The following is a 19,810-nucleotide window of genomic DNA, read 5'->3' on the forward strand; positions in this document are numbered from 1 at the left end:
TGTGGGGTGGAAAGGCTAAACAAAGGAATTAATATAGTAAAAATTGGCAAAATTTAAAATTTTTTCAACCTGAGACATCTACTCGGCGAGTATATCGACTATACTCGGCGAGTAAATGTTCGTATACAGCCAAAAATGCATGACACGCGTGTCTACACGGCGAGTAGATCCATTATACTCGGCGAGTAGACGGTTCAAACCCAGTAAATTAAAATCTGTAAAAATTACTTTTATTCAACATTTCACCCCCACACTCGCCGAGCATCTTCTCTCAGCCGCCTGTCAAGAGTTCTTCAAGATCTAGTCAATTTTCTTTCTCTTTCTCTTAATTCAACCACCAAGGTAACATCTTTACTCTTTAATTTTATGAAAGGTCCAATCTTTATCACATATCTCCCCATATTTGGTATATTGTCGGATTTGGGGAGTTTTCCCTAATTTTTAGGGCTTTGATTTACTCATGAATTAGAAGTTATTTGGTAAAATTTCTTCAAGATATATGGTTGATACACAATTACAACAAACCCCTATGAACAAATTGGACTATTACACTGATTACACAGATCCGGTTTCGATCTGTCCGAGTGTTCATATTACTCGGCGAGTATGCTCGCGTACTCGGTGAGTAGGTCCCACAAAGATGAAAATTTTTTCTGTTTTAATGATGGGGTGTTATTTGTTGCTGTGTTTTTTTTTGGAATGTTTATGCAGATAGCATGGCAAGGAGAGGACAGTCATCACGTGGGGGAGGCCATGGTGATATGCCATGGTTATCTTTTCAACACATCACCTCCAAATCCTCCAAAACCTGAGCCTTAAACAGGTTGGAAGCTCTGAGACAGAAGGAAATTCACTTGCCCACTGCAGTGGATTGGGGATGGATGGGCAATGTTGGCTTGGAAGAGGAACTTACACCATATTTGGTGAAAGACTGTAATTTGGGTTATGCCAACATCACTTGTGATGGTTGGTTCCAATTGTTTAAAATCCACGAGCCCGTCTACGCGGAGTTATGTTGGGAATTCTTTGCTACCATTTCATTCCGAGGTGGTAGTGAGTTTTACAACCCAAACACGATTTCGTTTTCTTTGGGGGGAGAGCTGCGACAATGCAGCATGGTTGAGTTCACTTAGCGGTTGGGCATCTACGATCAAGAAATAGCAATGACAGAATATTTTGAAGCCTTCTTGGAAAACACTCACAAAGAACTTCCCGAGGGGGTGGTGGCATCAACATGGTGGAGTACAATTGCTAACCGGGTCTATATACCTTCCACTGCTCAAGAAGGTCATATCCGTTCTCCAATCCATCGACTTATTCACCAGTTCGTTGCGAGCACAATCAACATGCGAAAGGATGGGGATAAAGTTCCCACCCTTGATATCTTTTATATGTGGAGTATCATCACCCCCGATGTTTTCTGCAACCTCCCATATTGCATCACTAAATTTCTTGCGGAGGGAGCGGTTAAGGAAAAAATCAACTCGAAGATCAATGGGGGTATGTTCATTACTCGGCTTGCGCGATCATTTGGGATCTTGGAATTACCGCAAGCTCAAATGCTAACGGTTATCCACCCTCCTCCGTTCAATACGGCACTCTATAGGAGGGCTCGGATAATGGAAAATTTTGGTGATTCTTTTACGATCCCGAATGAGGACGAGCCGACGATCCCCGAGGAGCCGGGAAGGCGGGTTAGGCCGAGGAACGAGCGGGTACGAGAAGACCCACCGGTAATTCCGGTGGAGGATAACGAGGGGTGGAATCAAGTGGAGTATCAGCGATACTTGGATGATATAGGGCGAGGAGTCAATTACACCAATCAATCCTTCGACTATCTTTTCCAACAAATGCATATTGCCCCGCGATCGGGACCCGGCTATCCTTACATCATGGATTGGGACGAAAGGATGCAAAGAAGGGGTGGAGAAGGAGGTAGTGGAGCTGGAGGAGCCGGGATGGATGAGGAAGAATGAAGATTTTATTTGCTTTTGTTTTTGTTTCATTATGATGTTTGTTTTAAAGACAATTGTGGACATGTGAACTTGGTTATGTGGTTTGAATTTTAGTGTTACTTTTAGTTTTCTTTTCAGGTATTGAAGCTAGGATGCATGCTATTTAGGAATGGTCAAGCGAGGAATGAGAACCTTTAGGAGTGCTTATGGAGTTTTGTTCCTAGGATCGAGTCCGTACGAATCGAGAGTTTATTAAAGTGTTGCTGTTTAGGAAGTTTACTGGAGAGTGCATTTATATTTGCATGTCAACACTAGAGTAAAGAGAGTCTGCGATTAAAAAAATTCTGGAATTATACGCTCTACTCGCCGAGTGCACTAATACTACTCGGCGAGTACATCTGTTTCTGTACGATCTGCTTTGTTCGATACCTACTACTCGCCGATTTTACTATCCTACTCGCCGAGTAGCCTGCTGCAGGAGGAGTTATTGATTTGTTCTGGCTACTATTATATGCACCATTCATACATTCTTTATGCATTACTACTGAGGCTTGTGCAACAATCCTTTTTCCTTGGAGTTTTCGAGCTATCAACCACACGAGACATATGGCACCCATGCCATGGATGAGCTGTTCCCATGGTTAAAGTCATTAGAAGAAGGAGTTGAAGAAGAGAGTGTCAACCTAGCGACTGCTACCCCAGGGGAGTTTGTTCCAACTTTCTCTCTATTTGCATTTTTTTTAAGTTGTTATAATATGCAATGAGGGCATTGCATAAAATAAGTGTGGGGTAGGGGGTTAGTCACATCTTAGAACACTTAGAATCTTAATTTAGGCTAATTTTTAAATTTGTTGAATATTCAAAATGATTAGGTCTTAAAGTAGAAAATTTTGGTAAAAAATTAGGATTCCATATTAAGATTGTGTTAATAATTGCATGAGAACCCAAATGTTTAGTTGAGCCTATATACGTTCTAGTGCATTTGTGGCTTCCTTATTTCAGTGAAATCATGAGACAAAAACACGACCTTACTCAGCCTGAGGGATGCAATATGTTTAGCAGCCTAAACCTGAAATGTATCCAGGAAAATTTTTATCATTAGCCAATAAAGGTTGAGATTGAGCGCCCCTGCTTAAGCATGTAGGGATTTGAAAAAAAAAAATGAGGTATACATGTAAAAAAAAAAGAGAGAGAGAATTACAAGAAAAATTGTAAGAATTTTGGAGCAAATGAAGTAAAGATTTGAAGATCAAAATTCGAAGAAATTCAAAAAGTTGAAGATACCAAAAATCAAACAACAAAGGTGGTATCATAAATTGTAATTTTCAAGATCAAATTATCAAGAAATGAAGAATTCCAAAGAGCTCCATAGTGGTATCATAAATTGTAATTTTCTAGATTATGTATGCTTGGGTTGCTCAACCAAAAATACCTTGAGCGTAAAGAGGTTTTCTGAGGATGGATTCGGAGGGTTGCATAAAATGAGCATAGTTCGGGGTGAGTGGGCGAATGTTTATGAGGATTGTGAGTATTTGAAGTATGGGGGGTTTTTAGGATTTTAGACACAAATGCATGCGTTGCGGTCTTGGCATAATGGCTGGGAAGGATTGGAGTTATTAATGTGATTTTAATGTGTTTAAAATATAGTTTTGCTTAGGGGCAAGCAAAAATCAAGTGTGGGGTATTTTGATATGTGCATAATTAGTTAGTTATTTAACATATATTCTTAGTTATTTTTGGTTAATTATGAAAATAATATGGACAAAAGGTACTTAAAATGCTTTGAATTGTGTTTTCAGTCCAGAAGATATGCTTGGAGGCAAAGAGGAGAAAAGGGAAAGCAAGTGAAGATAAAAGAGTGAAAAGACTGACCTACTCGGTGAGTAGATCGACCATACTCGGTGAGTACACGATGATATGCCAGAAGATAAATACGACTGCTAATCTAAAGACGGATAAGTATTGACCTACTCGGCGAGTTGATTCTGCTACTCGCCGAGTACCCTCTGTTTTGGGATATCTTTAAAAGACGAATTCTTATCTCATGGGACAGAACCCCTGGCGAATTTTGAAGGATTAGCTGCGACTAAAAGGTTCAGAAGGCGCTAAGAAACCCTAAGCTTCAAGAGTTGGAAGAATTCAAGCAATTAGGTTAATTCTACCACTTAGACTTAGGAATTAAACATGTTTGCTTTCATAAACTTTGTTTTTATGCTTGTTTCTACTACAACTATGAGCTAAACTCGTTTTTGTTTCTGTTTGGGGAATACCAAAGAACTCCTATGGTTTAATTATTGAATTTTGTTTAATTGTCTATTGGTGATTTATTAAATTAAGTTTGTTAAAGAACCTTATGTATTAATCACTACTATTTTCTGTTAATTGGAAGGCAATTAGGTTGTATGAACATCACTTAATTGTTAACCTCATATGTCTATGTGAATGCTAAAACGTATGCTTGGAAGTAATGAGTATGAAACTAAGATTAATAAGAAAATAGGAAGATTAATGTGTGAGCTTGTTTGAGAAACCATCAACAAGAGGTTAATTGAATTAATAACTTAATTGACCATTACAAATCTTATTTGATCCAAATAATTAATCTAGGGAATTAATTAGTTTAAACACTTGATCAACGCTTAAATTAGTTAATTGTCTAAGGGTTAGGAGTAATGAACATGAACCTAACTATTATCATTGGTAACCAATAGCAATTAATCTACCTTAACTTAAATAACCATAGGAGTGAATTGGTTGAACCTAAATAGAAACATCTTTATCAAATTTGGTGAATAGTTGTTGCTTTAGTTAATTAGTTAATTTAGTTGTTTAAGTTTCTAGTCTTGCAAAACTAGAGAAAAAACCATTTACTTTTATTATTTGTTTTAGTTAAAATTAGCTCTTAGTTTAATTTCCGTTCCCTGAGTTCGATACCTTACTTATCAATCTATACCACTTAAAGATAGGTTCACTGCCTTTGTGTGCTTAAATTATTAATAAAAAGTAGGGATAAAACTAGTTGAATTTATACACATCAGATGGTTAACTCAACGAGTTGAGTAAGGCCTTAGGAGGATTCAGAGGACACGCATGGACTCGTGGAGTCACCCGAGTGCACTCGACGAGTCTGGTCAAAGTTGGACCATTGATTGGAGTTGACTTTTCTTTGACCTTAGGGTTTTCTTCAAACTGATTCAAGAAAGGCCATGGAGGGCCAGAATGGTCTTCTATCCATTCTTTAGTGATGAGAACATAAAGAGAGTATTGATTAGAGATATCATCATTTTGATAGGAAGAGGCTAGATCGGGGACATCGAGAACGAGAGCATACTAGACATCATATGAGGTGAGTCTTCTTACCATACATTACCTAGAGTGGTATCTATGTGCAGACCAGAGGGTTTTACGTGCTATGTGTATAAGATTATGTGCATTATGTTAAATATATGTGATGTGTTATATAGACCGGACCAAAGGTTCCAACGACTTATGAGGCCAGAGGGTCCTCGATTAGACCGGATTGGACGGTTCAACGAGCTAGACGGACCGAAGGGTCCAACGAGCTACAAGATTGGAGGGTCCCGCTGAGACATGTTGACTAGAGGGTCATACCGATTTATAGCCTCGAGTGGCTTATGTGTTGTATGTGGTATTTTGGGGGACTCACTAAGCATTTATGCTTACCGTGTTATGTGATATGTGTTTCAGGTACCAACGAGGATCGCGGGAAGGTGTCGGCATGATCTGTACACACTGATAGAGTATTATGTATTATGTATTTGAGATTCTGGAACATGTTATTACTGAGATAAAATTTGATACATTTGAGTTTTGAGATTTCTTTATGAGATATGTTATGTTTTAAAAATGAAAAATTGTTTTGAAAATTCACGTCGTTACAACACGATCCTTTATCAATGTTGGCCTGTCATGGCTGATGATCTCAGGTGCTTTCCGGGCAGCTTGATCGCCCTGCCCTGATCCCGATCCGGATCCAATCACAAAACACCTCATAACTACCATACTGAAAATACACCAGGAAGATATCAGATAATCCACACAAATAATAGGAACCAACTCCCAACTAAACCCTAGGGGTTGTGACTTCCTTGCTATGCGCATGGGTCCTGTGCTTTCAGTAGTACGTGCCCATACTACCTTGCACACCTACCCATATTTTCCTCAAGTATCATCACAACACCATAACAATATACATATGCATGGTGATTGCTCAATCGTCACTCCTAGAGGAATGCTAAATATCTTATACTGGCCTACCGACCTCGCACAACCCAACCATGAAACTTCCACCAACCGTGCATCACTCATGTATGCTAGTCATACATAACGTTGGACCCTATAGACATTCGAATACTCGATCCTACTTTAAGCCCACAACCAGACATGGAACAGGAAATAAAGCTAAAGAAAATATTCTTAGGCTATAAGATCTTAATTATGTACAGCGAAGACGCATACACCAAGCAACTACAGTAATGATGTCTATCTCATATAAGGAAAACCCTAGGCTTTCAGGCATCATATAATCATTCAATTCTGTCATGCAATTCCTGAAGATCCCTAGCCTAGTACTACCATGATTTTCAAGCATGTTGCAATATCAAATAACCATATGGCATTTTGAGGTCTTCTTAATGGCTCCGGATTATCATACACTCTGCATCCTCATTTGACATTTTCAAAACGATTTGAAAATCTTTTCCTTGATTTGAGACTGGATTCAGACGAGTGTTCCTCCAATTCACTCAAACCAAGGCTCTAATACCAACTTCTAACATCCATAAAAATCATTCCAAATTTAAACTTTTTAAACATTTCAAAACCAATGATTATTACAAAACTTGTTTTTCAAAATAGTGTAATATCAGAGTATCCCAGAAAGAAAGTCATAAATATGAGGAGCTGTACGATCACGCCTTCGCCTTCTCGCGATCATCCGATGTACCTAAAACCAAAACAAAAACTGAAAGCCGGAAGCTTATTGAGTTCCCCCAAAATACCTATACACACAATAATACACATATAATCATAAACAGCATACTATGGCTCCAGTCAACCATTGGGTAGGAATACCCTAGGCCCTCAACCATCGGGTTGGAATACCAACATACTATATGTTCAATCATCCTCGACATGGGATAACCCATGCCCACAATCATCAGGTTGGAATTCCCACATACTACGAGTCCAATCATCCTTGGAATGGAATACTCACGGACCTCAACCATCGGGTTAGAATGCCCAGGTGTATTGGCTTTCACACAAAGCAGATAAGCCTCAACCACCAATAAAACATGTACATATATATATATATATATATATATATATATATATATCAGATAATCACATAACAGTCTATAGACATACAAACCAACCTAACAGATCATAATAACACAATAACATCCTATCTACCAGGATACCGATCTATCAGATCATAATAGTATAACATTATCCTATCTACCAGGATACGGATCTAACGGGTCATACAAGCATAACATATCAGGACAACAATCCAAAATGGCTGGCCTTGGTGCCTTCGACCCTTGAGTATAGTGAGGAAAACTCACCACATAAATGTCGAACTGGGGAGATAAGCTCAAATTCTCGAAACACATCCATGAACTCCACCACCTATGTTTACCATAACCACTTTAAAAAATTTCCAATTTACTAAAATACCCTCAACAGTCAAACTAGTTAATCCTTTGTCAAGGTCAAAGTCAACGGTCAAGGTCAACAGTCCATGTTGACCCAACTCGTCAAGTGCAGCTCATTGACTCGTCATGTCCTTCCAAAACTCGAGAAGTCGTGAAACCCCAGTTGAGTCGACTATTTTCCATAGAACTTGTTGAGGCCATGTGTGTCCAAAAGTCAAGAAAACCATAACTGACTCGTCGAGTCTACTTACTGACTTGCCAAGTCCGTGCAGAAACTAAGCAACAGGAAAACCTTTCCCAACTCGTCGAGTTGCCTTATCTGACTCGTCGAGTTCATGCATTCCATTTCTTTTCCACATGACTTGAAGACACTCCAAAGCTCCAATTGTTAGATCTAGCCTCCTAGGGCCTAGTTACCACGTAAAGTTACAAACTTAACATGCATGCAAGGTCTTAAGAGCCAAAACTAGGCTAAAGAAGAAGTTGAAAGCATGGAGAAGGCCATAGCTTTACAAAGACTAGAACTTTGTCACAACAAGGGGTTAAAGGAGTCCAAATCTAAAGTTGCAACCTCAGATCTTGACCTAAATCCTGAAATAATACAATAATACACTAGAAAGGGTTCTAAACCCATGCATGAAGAGATCTAGCTAATGGAAAGACAATATAACGACTTGTTACCTTCAAAGTGATACTAAGATAGTGTAGAATTCGGATCTACAATTTTTCCTTGCTCCAAACTCCTTGGAATTCAAGCTCTTCTCACCAAAGTCCATCTTTTAAGCTTAATAACACAGAAATATGGAGAGCAAATACGATTTAGGGTTTCTGAGCTCAAGGGGGCTGTAAGGGAGGCTAATGACCCTTTAAATAGGGTGAAAAACCCTGGAAATTAGGGTTTCATCCTCCAGATCCAACTCGTCGAGTTGTGTCCTTCAACTCGTCGAGTTGATCACTTAAGACACGCAGCCAAATTTGTTCCTACTCGACGAGTTAGGACATCCAACTAATCGAGTAGACCTTTCAAAACGAACATAAGTCTGTAAAGTTTATACCTAAGAGTCGGGGTGTTACATTTTGTATCAATTTCTGCGTCAGAACCCCAAAAAATGTGAAAGACCATATTTCCCTTTCGAAGTAAATTTGTCACAGTTTTATTATATTCGTTTTAGACCTAAAAGTCCAAACCAAAATAGTTTCCCATAGAGAATACAAATAATAACAATCAACTTTAAAGATCACTTTTTTCAACTAATGATCATACATTTAAAAAAACAATGAAAAAAAATTATTATGTAGATAAATTATAATTAATATGAATTGGCAGCAGTGTGCTGGAAATAGTACAATCAAAAGGATATAAACATATACTAAAATCTTATAATTATATATACATACCAATTTTTTAAACTCAAAAAAGTAGTAAAGGTAATATTGTTAGTTTTTGGACAAACATGAATCAGACAAAGGAGTTCCAATTCTAAATTGACATCAACCAATTGACAATTTTTCCATGGATGAATTAGTAGCTACTAGCCTACATTTCCATGAAAACTTCCAATACACTTTTTTTCTCTTTTAGGCAACTAACTTTTTTTTCATCACCAGACAACAAAAATTATCAGTTTGAATGCATGAATGTTGAGGGATTGAAGGGCATGGAAAGAGTTTTACAAGGCTATAAAGACCTGCATATGCCTAAGAGCAAAATAGTAATTTAACAAAAAAAAATGATAAATGAGAAAAAACTTGAAATTTAAAGATGCAAATGAACAAAATACTATTTTTTCTTGTTTAAAATTTGATTAAATCAAACAAAATGACAACATATAGAGTATTCTTCATATAAGGTTCCAGCCTCAAGACATGGTTGTGTCCAAGATCCTTGACACTTGGTTGTGGGGGCTATTTATCTTTATTTAAACTACAAAAAACCGATAGCAAGTTATAGACATGGTTATAGAATTATATTTTTGTATGATCCTGACAATACAAAATTCAATGTTTAGATATCCATGAAGCTTTTGTGGTTACAATGTTTTAATTCTACTATAATTTAAATAATTGGTAAATCAATAATACAATACTAGTGATAAAGTATAAAAATCTGAAAAGAAGAAACAGAGGGAAGATAAGTATTCTTTAGAGTAAATTTCAATTTGGTAATTTGCTATGTTTCAGAGTAAATGCAAGTTGGTAGTTCAATTAAGAGATAAACATTCTAACCACATCATAAATTTATCATGCAATAAGGTTCTTTATTACATCATCCTACTTCCTATGCCAAGATAATGAAGACATTACAATATCAAACTTGCAACTGCCTCAGACTCATTACAAAATGCTACATTCCTAATCTAGACAATTCAACTATTAAAGGGCATTTCTTGTTTATTTTGAGCCAATTATATACTCAACATCATTTGTTGGTTTGAACTTGAACCACAACAATGTCTAATATAGAAAACTTGTTCAATATTACGTTAATAATCCATTCTTGTGGAATGTTGGTTGTTATAAATTCTTCAAAATATACATATTCTTGAAATTTAGAATATCTTGGGATTCTGTTGCTTAAATCCTAATGAATCTACACTAGAATCAAAAATCAAGTTAAGAGAGGTTTGTCAGTGTCTTGATCTACTTAAGAACAAAATCAAGTTAAGAGAGGTTTTTGTCCATCAATATACATAAGTGCCATTATATTATTAGCTTTGTTTGTGTCTTGATCTACTTAAGAACAAAATCAAGTTAAGAGAGGTTTGTTAGTGATTACCTGGGTCAAGGAAAAAGAAGATGAGAACATGTGTGTTGGTCTGATGACTGACAGAGATGTAGATGTCAGTAGGATGTCTGATGACAAGTATGAGTTATTAGGGACATCAACGATCAGTGTAATAGTGAAAAAGGGGTTTGATATTTAAGCCAGAGATGACGAGGTATGAGGTGTGTGATGGGGATGGTGAGGACTGATATATGCGACAATGATGACAATGTTTGAGAAGTATATGAAGGGAATTAGGTCGGCGGTGATGGCCATGGTAATCTGTCACTAGTGAGGTAGCGTGATTAAGGCGAGGGAGACTACAAAGTTGGATAGAGGAAGAAAGATATAATTATTTAGGGCATGCTTGGCTAGATGGAGGAATCGAGGAAAAGGAGGGAAAATAGAAAATAATTTTGGGATTTTTAATTTTTAGTGAAAATTTATAACCAAATATTCTTAAAAATTATATATTAAATAATATAATTAGAAAAAATATTCACTATATAAAATAGATAAAGCTATGTGATTTTTCTATGGTTTGTTTGAATTCATGTGTTGAGAACAATTATTAAAATGTTTACATGTTTGTTTTTGTTATTTCAACTTATTGTGGTTGCTTTTTGACAAATGTAAAATAACTTTTGAACATTTTTTAATTTATTTATCATCATACCCAATGTCATCATTTATCTTCATCACCATAGTTAATGTTTCTAAAAATAAAATTATTTATCCAAGCTTTCCCTCTCACTCTTATATATGTACATGTGCATGGGTATGAGTAAATAGGATAGGGATGTGTGCATTGGTGTACATGGATATAAATGTGGGTGTGGATAGAGGTGGATGTATATTAAGATTTAGGATAGGGTAGTGTGTATTTGTTGGTTTGTAGTAGAGATGTGTGGTTGCTATGTTTGAGGTATCATGTGGGTGAGGGTAAATATAGGGTTGGGGTGGGGTGGGGTGAGTGAGGTGTGTATGGTAGGGGTGGAACTTATCAATTAGGAATAAGTGTAAGATTCTTGAGTGTATGGGTGTAGTGTAAGTGGGCTTATGGATTACGGCTTAATGGTTTATGGCTTATGGCTTATGGCTTATGCTTATGTATTACAGTTTGTGGCTTATGTCTTATGTCCTATCTCGTATGTCTTATGTCTTATTTCTTATGTATTATGCCATATGTCTTATGTCTTATGTCTTATGTCTTATGTCTTATGTCTTATGTCTTATGTCTTATGTCTTATGTCTCATGTCTCATGTATCATGTCTTATATTTTATGTCTTATGTCTTATGGGTTATAGGTTATAGGTTATAGCTTAGGGATAGGGATTAAGGCTTTAGGTTATAACTTAAGGATTAAGTATTAAGGTTTTCGGCTTAAGTCTTATGGCTTATGGATTATAGCTTATGGCTTAAGGTTTAGGGCATATACGTTTTTATACTTATGCTTAATAATGAAGCCTTCCAGATTATGCTTTATGGGTTAAGGCTTAGGACCTATGTGTTATGACTTAAGGCTTAAAAATTAATGCTTATGGATTAGGGATTAAGGCTTATGATATATGTATTATAGTTTGTGTCTCAATGCTTAATGCTTATAGCTTGTGGCTTAATGCTTAAGGCTTATAGCTAATGGCTTGAAGTCCATTCCTATATTTCCACACTAAAGCCTAGCCCAAACTACCTCCACACCACACACCCGATACTTACCTACCTATGAAACTAACTTTACTCATACCTATACCCATAGCACCACCTTCCCCCACATCCATTTTCCCACACAGATCCACCCTTACCCTATATAACCTACACTACCCACCCATATAGTTGACCCATACACCACCCACCCACCCTACCTTTGACTCACCTCATACTTCCATACGATAGACACAACCCGTATACCACTAGCTACCATCCTCCCCATACAAATACACATAACCACAACTACATCCCCACCCCACCCTTACGCCAACCAACCCCACTCATCCACCCACCCTTACATTCACACCCACAACTACATGCATTACTCTATAAATATGGTTTAAGTTTCATTGACATATTTAACCATTTATGTTGAGTTTATATATATATATATATATATATATATATATATATATATATATATATATATATATATATATTATTTCAATTTTAATTTTATATATTTTGAGTTTATTTAATTATTACTATTTTTTAAGTGTGTTTTCTTTCATATTTATTTTAAATTTCACCATAAACCTACGCACACACCAATCCCTACCCCACCCCACCTTACCCCTACGCTACCCATCCTAGCATCTACAACCACAGACACACACCCCACCACATACACACGCCCCACTAATTTATATTTTAAGTGTGTTTTCTTTCGTATGTATATACACTCTTTCTTTCCCTATTCATCTTATCCCTGCTATGGTTATTTTGCATTTCTTTTTCTTTATTAACTTCATTGACCCTCTTCTCCTAGCCTCTTTTCTCCTCCAACTCATCTTAATCGATTTAAATGATAGCCTATACACAATCTGCCTGAAATAGATTATTCAATAGACGTTAGACTTTGATCAGTGTGAATCATCCTATTTTTATTATAGATTCACTTCATATGTATATTTGATTATTGTGTGTCATTTTAGATTTTCATCAGTCTACTTGTCTACTATATATGATGTATATACTTAATACGATATGTTTAAGTAGTAGATTGATAGGTTGGATGTATGATTATACAACTTGGAAACTATATGTATGTGTTGTATGTAACTTGAATGATATATTGTTGTTGATGTTGGTATTGTTAAACCAAACCATTTGGAAATTAAAATTAATATTTCCAAATCTCACGTTCATATTACACCCTCTAATGGAATATTGGCTAGAGATGTAGTAGATACTGCCTACTAGTGCTTCAACAAGTATTATAGTGTGGTTTAATTTAGTTTCTTGACAACATATGTTATTCATGTACCATACTATTAAAGAATTGATACAGAAACTTGCTTTCTCACACATTCTCTTTATATGATCATGTATGACTCGACATATAATTGGTTTATTTTTATTTTCTATTCACAAGCATATTAGTATATATGAAGCCCTGGAAATAAAAAAATGCATATTATGAGCATCTACAATAAGGAGTGTTCTCATTTGATATTTTTTTTTATCATAATTCACATTAAGGATATTTCAGAAGGAGAAAAGGTTATTAGATGTCGAAAGTTGAATATTTTTGGTTTACAATGTTTTTGTTTTCTTTACCATATTTTTACACATGTTATTAGTGTAACACCCAGTTCCCGGTACGTATGTAAATTTAATTAGTTGTATGTTTTTACACTGGGACTCGGCGATTTGGAGGTCCAAATCGTCGAGTAGACTAGACTCCTAGATATGGGTTTTAAGTAACCTATTCGACGAGTCGGAGAGCCCTACTGGACGAGTAGGACTATCTGGATGAAACCCTAATATTTAGGGTTTCGTACCCTATTTAAATAAATTATCATGTCCCATTTCAGTCTCCATCATCTCTCATAGTCCAGAAAAGCCCTAACTTAAAATCTTAAAGCTTTTTGAGTGTTCCTGAGCCATTTTTATGTTTTTAAAGTTGTCTGAAGCTTAAAGAAAAAAGTGGAAGCTTGGAAGTTCTTGAAGAAGCAAGTAGATCCAGAGTCTTGGTTGCATTTCTAGCTTGATAGAGGTAAAAAGCTTCAACCTTGACTTCTCATTTGTTAAATCTTCTTTAAGGCTTGAATTTTGCCATTTTTGGGGAATTTCTAAGCCACCTTCGGGTTTAAAGAATAATGTAGAGTGTTAACCTCGAATCTCCAACCACTAGGGGTTCACATGGCATAAAGGTGCCAACTTTATGGGCATGAGAACCCCATGCATCACATAACCCAAATTTTTTAGCCTTTTGTGCCAAAAACCCCGTGCGTGAACGTCAAGTTCGTAGCTTTACGTGTAATATGGTCCCTATGAGGTTAGATCTGTGTTTTGGGTGCTTTTAGACCATCTAAAGTTGACTATATAGTTTTGGACCTGGAGGGACTCGGTAAGTCGCTTATGGGACTCGGCGATTTGGGTTATATTATTCCCCAAACCCTTCTAATATCGAGTGGTGTGTTGAGTCGGAAGAAGACTCAGCCATGTAGGCTCCTAATGAACCTAAGTATCAGCGTACTCGATGAGTTCTAGGATAAACTCGATGAGTTCAAGGCAATATACCAACGGGGAGGTTAGTTCCTGGTTATCGGTTGAAAGATACTGAGGAATATGAATTATGTGGTATGTTGTATGATGGGGGAACTAACTAAGTCTTGTGCTTACAGTTTTTAGTTTTGGTTAGAGGTACCTCTTCATCGAAGGGGAAGGAGTCGGCACGGTAGCAGCGCATCACACACACATGATTCCGCATTTTGAGATCTATAGGAATGTACTCTGACACTATTTATTATTGATGACATTATTTTTTAGACTTATGATTATGATCTTATGCATTCATATAATATCAATGATGATTTTAAGTAAACTGTTTTATAATTAACATAATTAAAAAAAATTGTCTTGAAAACTGGGATGGTAGAATTAGTGCAAGTTTTTTTTGGCTATTTTAATTAGGGATCTTATGTATGACTTTGTATTTCAATTATTAATAATATTGATTTCTTTTTATCTTTCATATTGCGGGTTTATGGTTACTTTCATCTATATTGTTTTGATGTGTATGAAATATAGAAAAAGTAACAATCAAATTTGAATTAATGTTAAACAATAATCACACTTCAAAATTTTCTTGTGTTTATAATATAAATTTGACTATGTTTTTAAGTTTTTCAAGATCTCTATATGATAGGAAATAGTTACAATAAAAGATTGTTTAATGACTAATTATTAGCAAATCGTCATTTATGAAATTAATTACATGTGGTCGTTTAGTGAACATGGTCATATATATATATATATATATATATATATATATATATATATATATATATATATATATATATATATATATATATATATATAATAGTCTTAATAAACTTTGAATTGTGTGAGAATTTATTATCAAATGCCAAATTGAAACAATATGTATGTCGCAAGTTAGTGATATACAATTACTACAATTACTAAATAAATGTGTCTGCTGACATTTTAACGTCATAATATTGGATAAAATGATTGATTTTAGCAATAAAATTCTCTACCCAATAGACACAGTTTTATAATACGACTACATTTTTCATATCATACAGATATTACATTTGAAAGTGCCTATAAGATCCATACGATGATCTTACCTTCCGTTACACTTTCAGTGAAAAAAATAAAATATTACTATACACATATGGTCATACTTTTATTGTGTGTCCGTAGGTCATTTTTGTACTAGTGTACCCTCCCTCAACTAATTTCTATACATAAAAATTCTACAATACGCAATTGCTAATAAAACATTTGTTATCATCAACTTCACTTCCAATAGAGAACTTTGAAGCTGAATAGATGTAGATGATTTATTACAGATATTTGTTAGTTTAAAATTGGAAGAAAGGTCTTTGATCACCTAGCTACAGGTGAAAAAAACACAGAAAAAAAACATTGCAAAAGAAACAAAACAAACAAGAAATAGTGGAAGAAGACAAATCTTGGAAAAATCCTTTGGCCGTAAGTTACGTTCTATTCGAAGCTAAAATATGAAATATAAAACACAAAACATCTATCGTATATATACTGAACAAATTAGAATCCTTCTCTAATACAAAAACGTATTTAAATGGCAAGTTCACCAAAATACACCTAGGCCTAAAATGTCCCAAATTTTGAATTACTCCAACAATATTCAATATTCAAGCACATATCTAGCAGTTCTAGCACAATGATTATAGTTGTTCATGTATATTTTAGTTTATTGTTAGGAAGATATTACTAGGTTAAGGCCATCTTCAATGGAAGTTCAATGGAGGGTTTAATGGGGAGTTTAATCTCATTAAACCCAAAATCCCCATTATAGAAAAATGACTAGGATTCAATGGAATGGAGAGTTCAATCCCCATTGAACTTTATATTCTCTCTCCACACACACACACATATACATATATATATATATATATATATATATATATATATATATATAATTTTTTATTTTTTATTTTAAATTAATGTTAATTTTAATTGTAGTTTTTAATTTTTAATTTCATGTTAATTAATTTTTTTTAAAATAACAATAAATAAAAAGAAAATGATAAATGATGTGACAATCCATTAAATTGTATAGAGTTTAATGGAGTGTAGAGTTTAATGGGTAAAGTTGTATAGTAAGTGGAATGTATATGTATCAATCCATTGAACTCATATGAGTTCAATGCATTGGAGATGGTCTAAGGCGGGGAAGAAGATAAATAGTAAGGTGGATTGATTATGGAGTTATAAGGTGGCAAAAAAGATGAGAAATATTAGTTTATTATGTGCTTCATGAGATTGTAAATTCCAAGTCAGTGTGGGTTAAAGAAAAATTGTTCAAACAAATGTCTATGTGGGAAAGGAGTCACCAGATGACCCCTTAATTTTGTCAAAAATGACCTAATTGACCCGATAAAAAAGACTTCGTTCCCTCATAAAGACTCAAAATAGTCTAGGGATTAAAATGACAAACTTTAAAAAATTCTCAGAACATTTGTGTCATTAATAAATAATTTAACGTTAAAAATAAACTAATACGTTTAAATCTCCGTATTCTAATATAAGAATAGATTTATTCTCTTTTTGATATGTGTAACCACTACAAGAAATAAAACCATTACCGACGATACCAATAGCGGCAACATGGACATTTAGCAGCAACATATCAATTTGTCGCTGCTATTAGTGTCACCGATAATGCTTACTGACATGAATCCACGTTTTCACATTCTGTTAAATGACAACCGTTCGATCGTGTTTCTAATCCAATGGATGGGGTACTCGTGGAATGCACAAAATATCGAATAAATGATGTGGCTATTGATAAACGTCGTCGCTTTGCGTCGTCGGTAAAGGTGTTCGCGGTATTGGTCAACGTAGTTAAACAAAAAAAAAACAGATGCCCTTTTTCTTTTCTCCTTCTGTTTCTCTCCATCTTTTGTGCTTTTTTCTTTCCCCTTCTTCGGCGATTTGCAAGGATTCAAGCCACCATCACTGTCGAAACTGAGGATTTCCATCGACGGTGAAGTACATACTGGTGGACAAAGTAGATACCGGTGACTGAACATGAATATCCGGCAATATCGATGCATTTACGACGATGATAGGTATCTCCAACTCAGTTCTCTTTCCCTTTCCCTTGGAACATCAATTTTTAGCTTATATTAGAGATTAATTGCCAAAAATTGTCAATTTCAGTTTTTGATTTAGTTTATCGGTGACTGTTGCTATGACTACCGGCGACTACCGCCACCACTACACTATTTGTTTGATTTCCACCACCACACATTCTATTTACTGTGAAATTCGAGTTTAATTGTATAATATCTTAAGTTTTATAAATTATGTGAAATTTGACATATGTTTGTATATTTGATATATGTATGTGAATCTATGTAATTTTGGTGTATATATGTGAAGGTATGTGTGTTTGGTGAATCTGTGGTATATGCATGTGAAAGTTTGTGTATTTCGTATAGGTAGGATGGTATTATCTATATATAAGAACGTATGTGTATTTGGTATAAGTAGGATGTTATTATGTATATGTGAATGTATGTGTGTTTAGTGTATATATGGTATATGCATGTGAAAGTTTGTGTATTTGGTATAACTAGGATGCTATTATCTATATATGTGCGAGTATGTGTATTTGGTATAAGTAGGATGTTATTATGTGTGTGTGTGTGTGTGTGTGTATATATATATATATATATATATATATATATATATATAAATGTATGTGTATTTGGTGTATATGTCGTATATGTATGTGAAAGTATGTGTATTTGATGCTCTTATGTATTATGTGAATGTATGTGATTTTGGTATAAGTAGGATGTTATTATGTATGTATGTGAATGTATCTGTATTTAGTGTATATGTGGTATATGTAGATTTAAAATGCAATGCTATAATTGGAAAAAAAAAAAAAAAAACAACAACATAATACAATTGTCTAAAATACAATGCTATAATTAAAACAAACAAAAAAAATGTTATAAAATTGTGTGTAACATGAGAATCAAATAGTTATTTTATAGGATGCTAGAAGTGGGTCTCTTTTTCCTAATAAAATTTCATGTAATTCACGTACCATTCTATAAATGTTTACACTGTTGATTTTGTACCGATCAAAGATCAAGTTTCGTAATTTTGTTTTTTCATAAAAACATTTTTTTTCTTAAGGTTTATCACTTTGATTTTGAATTTAGCTCTTTTGTTTTTCATTAAATAATAAATTATTCTATGAAGCAACTAATAAGTTATGTTAACAAAAAGTTTATTTAACGAGTATATATAAAATAAAAAAATTATTTATAACTTTATAAAATATATTTTAATTATCAAATTGTTTGATTTTTACTGTTTAATAGTTTAGTGTTCATCATTGGAATTGATATATTATATTTATTGATAGTTATACTTGCTAATGATTTATTATTGCCGGTAATAGCCATTTTCCTTAACGTGTATGAGGAAACAAGACAAAGACAAAATCTAAATTTATCTGAGCATTGTCTTTATTTATTTTTTTCGTTAAATTCTATTATACATATGTAAGAAAAAAATGTTTGAAAATCATAAAAACAGAAAAAGAAAGGAAAATATATTTATTGGGCTAAACTTATTAAATGCATTTTTTGTAACTTCAATGATATTGGATAATGAAATGATTAACAACAACCATTTAAGGCGTCTATGTATTTATATTAAATGCGAAGAGGTAAATGTGATTTCGAATATACCAAATTGTATAGGTAATATATATATATATATATATATATATATATATATATATATATATATATATATATATATATATATATATATATATATATATGGTAAAAAAGAAATAAAATGTAATTGTGGTGATTATTTTCTAAAACTTTTGTAACTTTTTTTTTGTCCCAAGTGCAAGATATAAAACAATGTATTTTTGGTATTTCTTATATTTTAAGTGTAAGAAATAGCAATGTACTTGGGTATTTCGTGTATTTAAAGTTCTATAGAGTAAATTATTTAATTTCAATAAATACACGTTGATTTGGTAATTGTGTTTATATTTTAAGTGCAACAAATATAAATGTACTTTGGTTGTTTATCTCTAGTTTAAAAATAGCAATCTACTTTGACATCATAAAATGGATGTTGATTTGGTAATTTTGATTTGTGGTGATTATTTGCTAAATGATTTGGTAATTGGGTTTTTGTCCCAAGTGTA

The sequence above is a fragment of the Lactuca saligna genome, chromosome 2 (assembly GCF_052625555.1).
Source record: "Lactuca saligna cultivar CGN05327 chromosome 2, ASM5262555v1, whole genome shotgun sequence".
Lineage (NCBI taxonomy): Eukaryota > Viridiplantae > Streptophyta > Magnoliopsida > Asterales > Asteraceae > Lactuca > Lactuca saligna.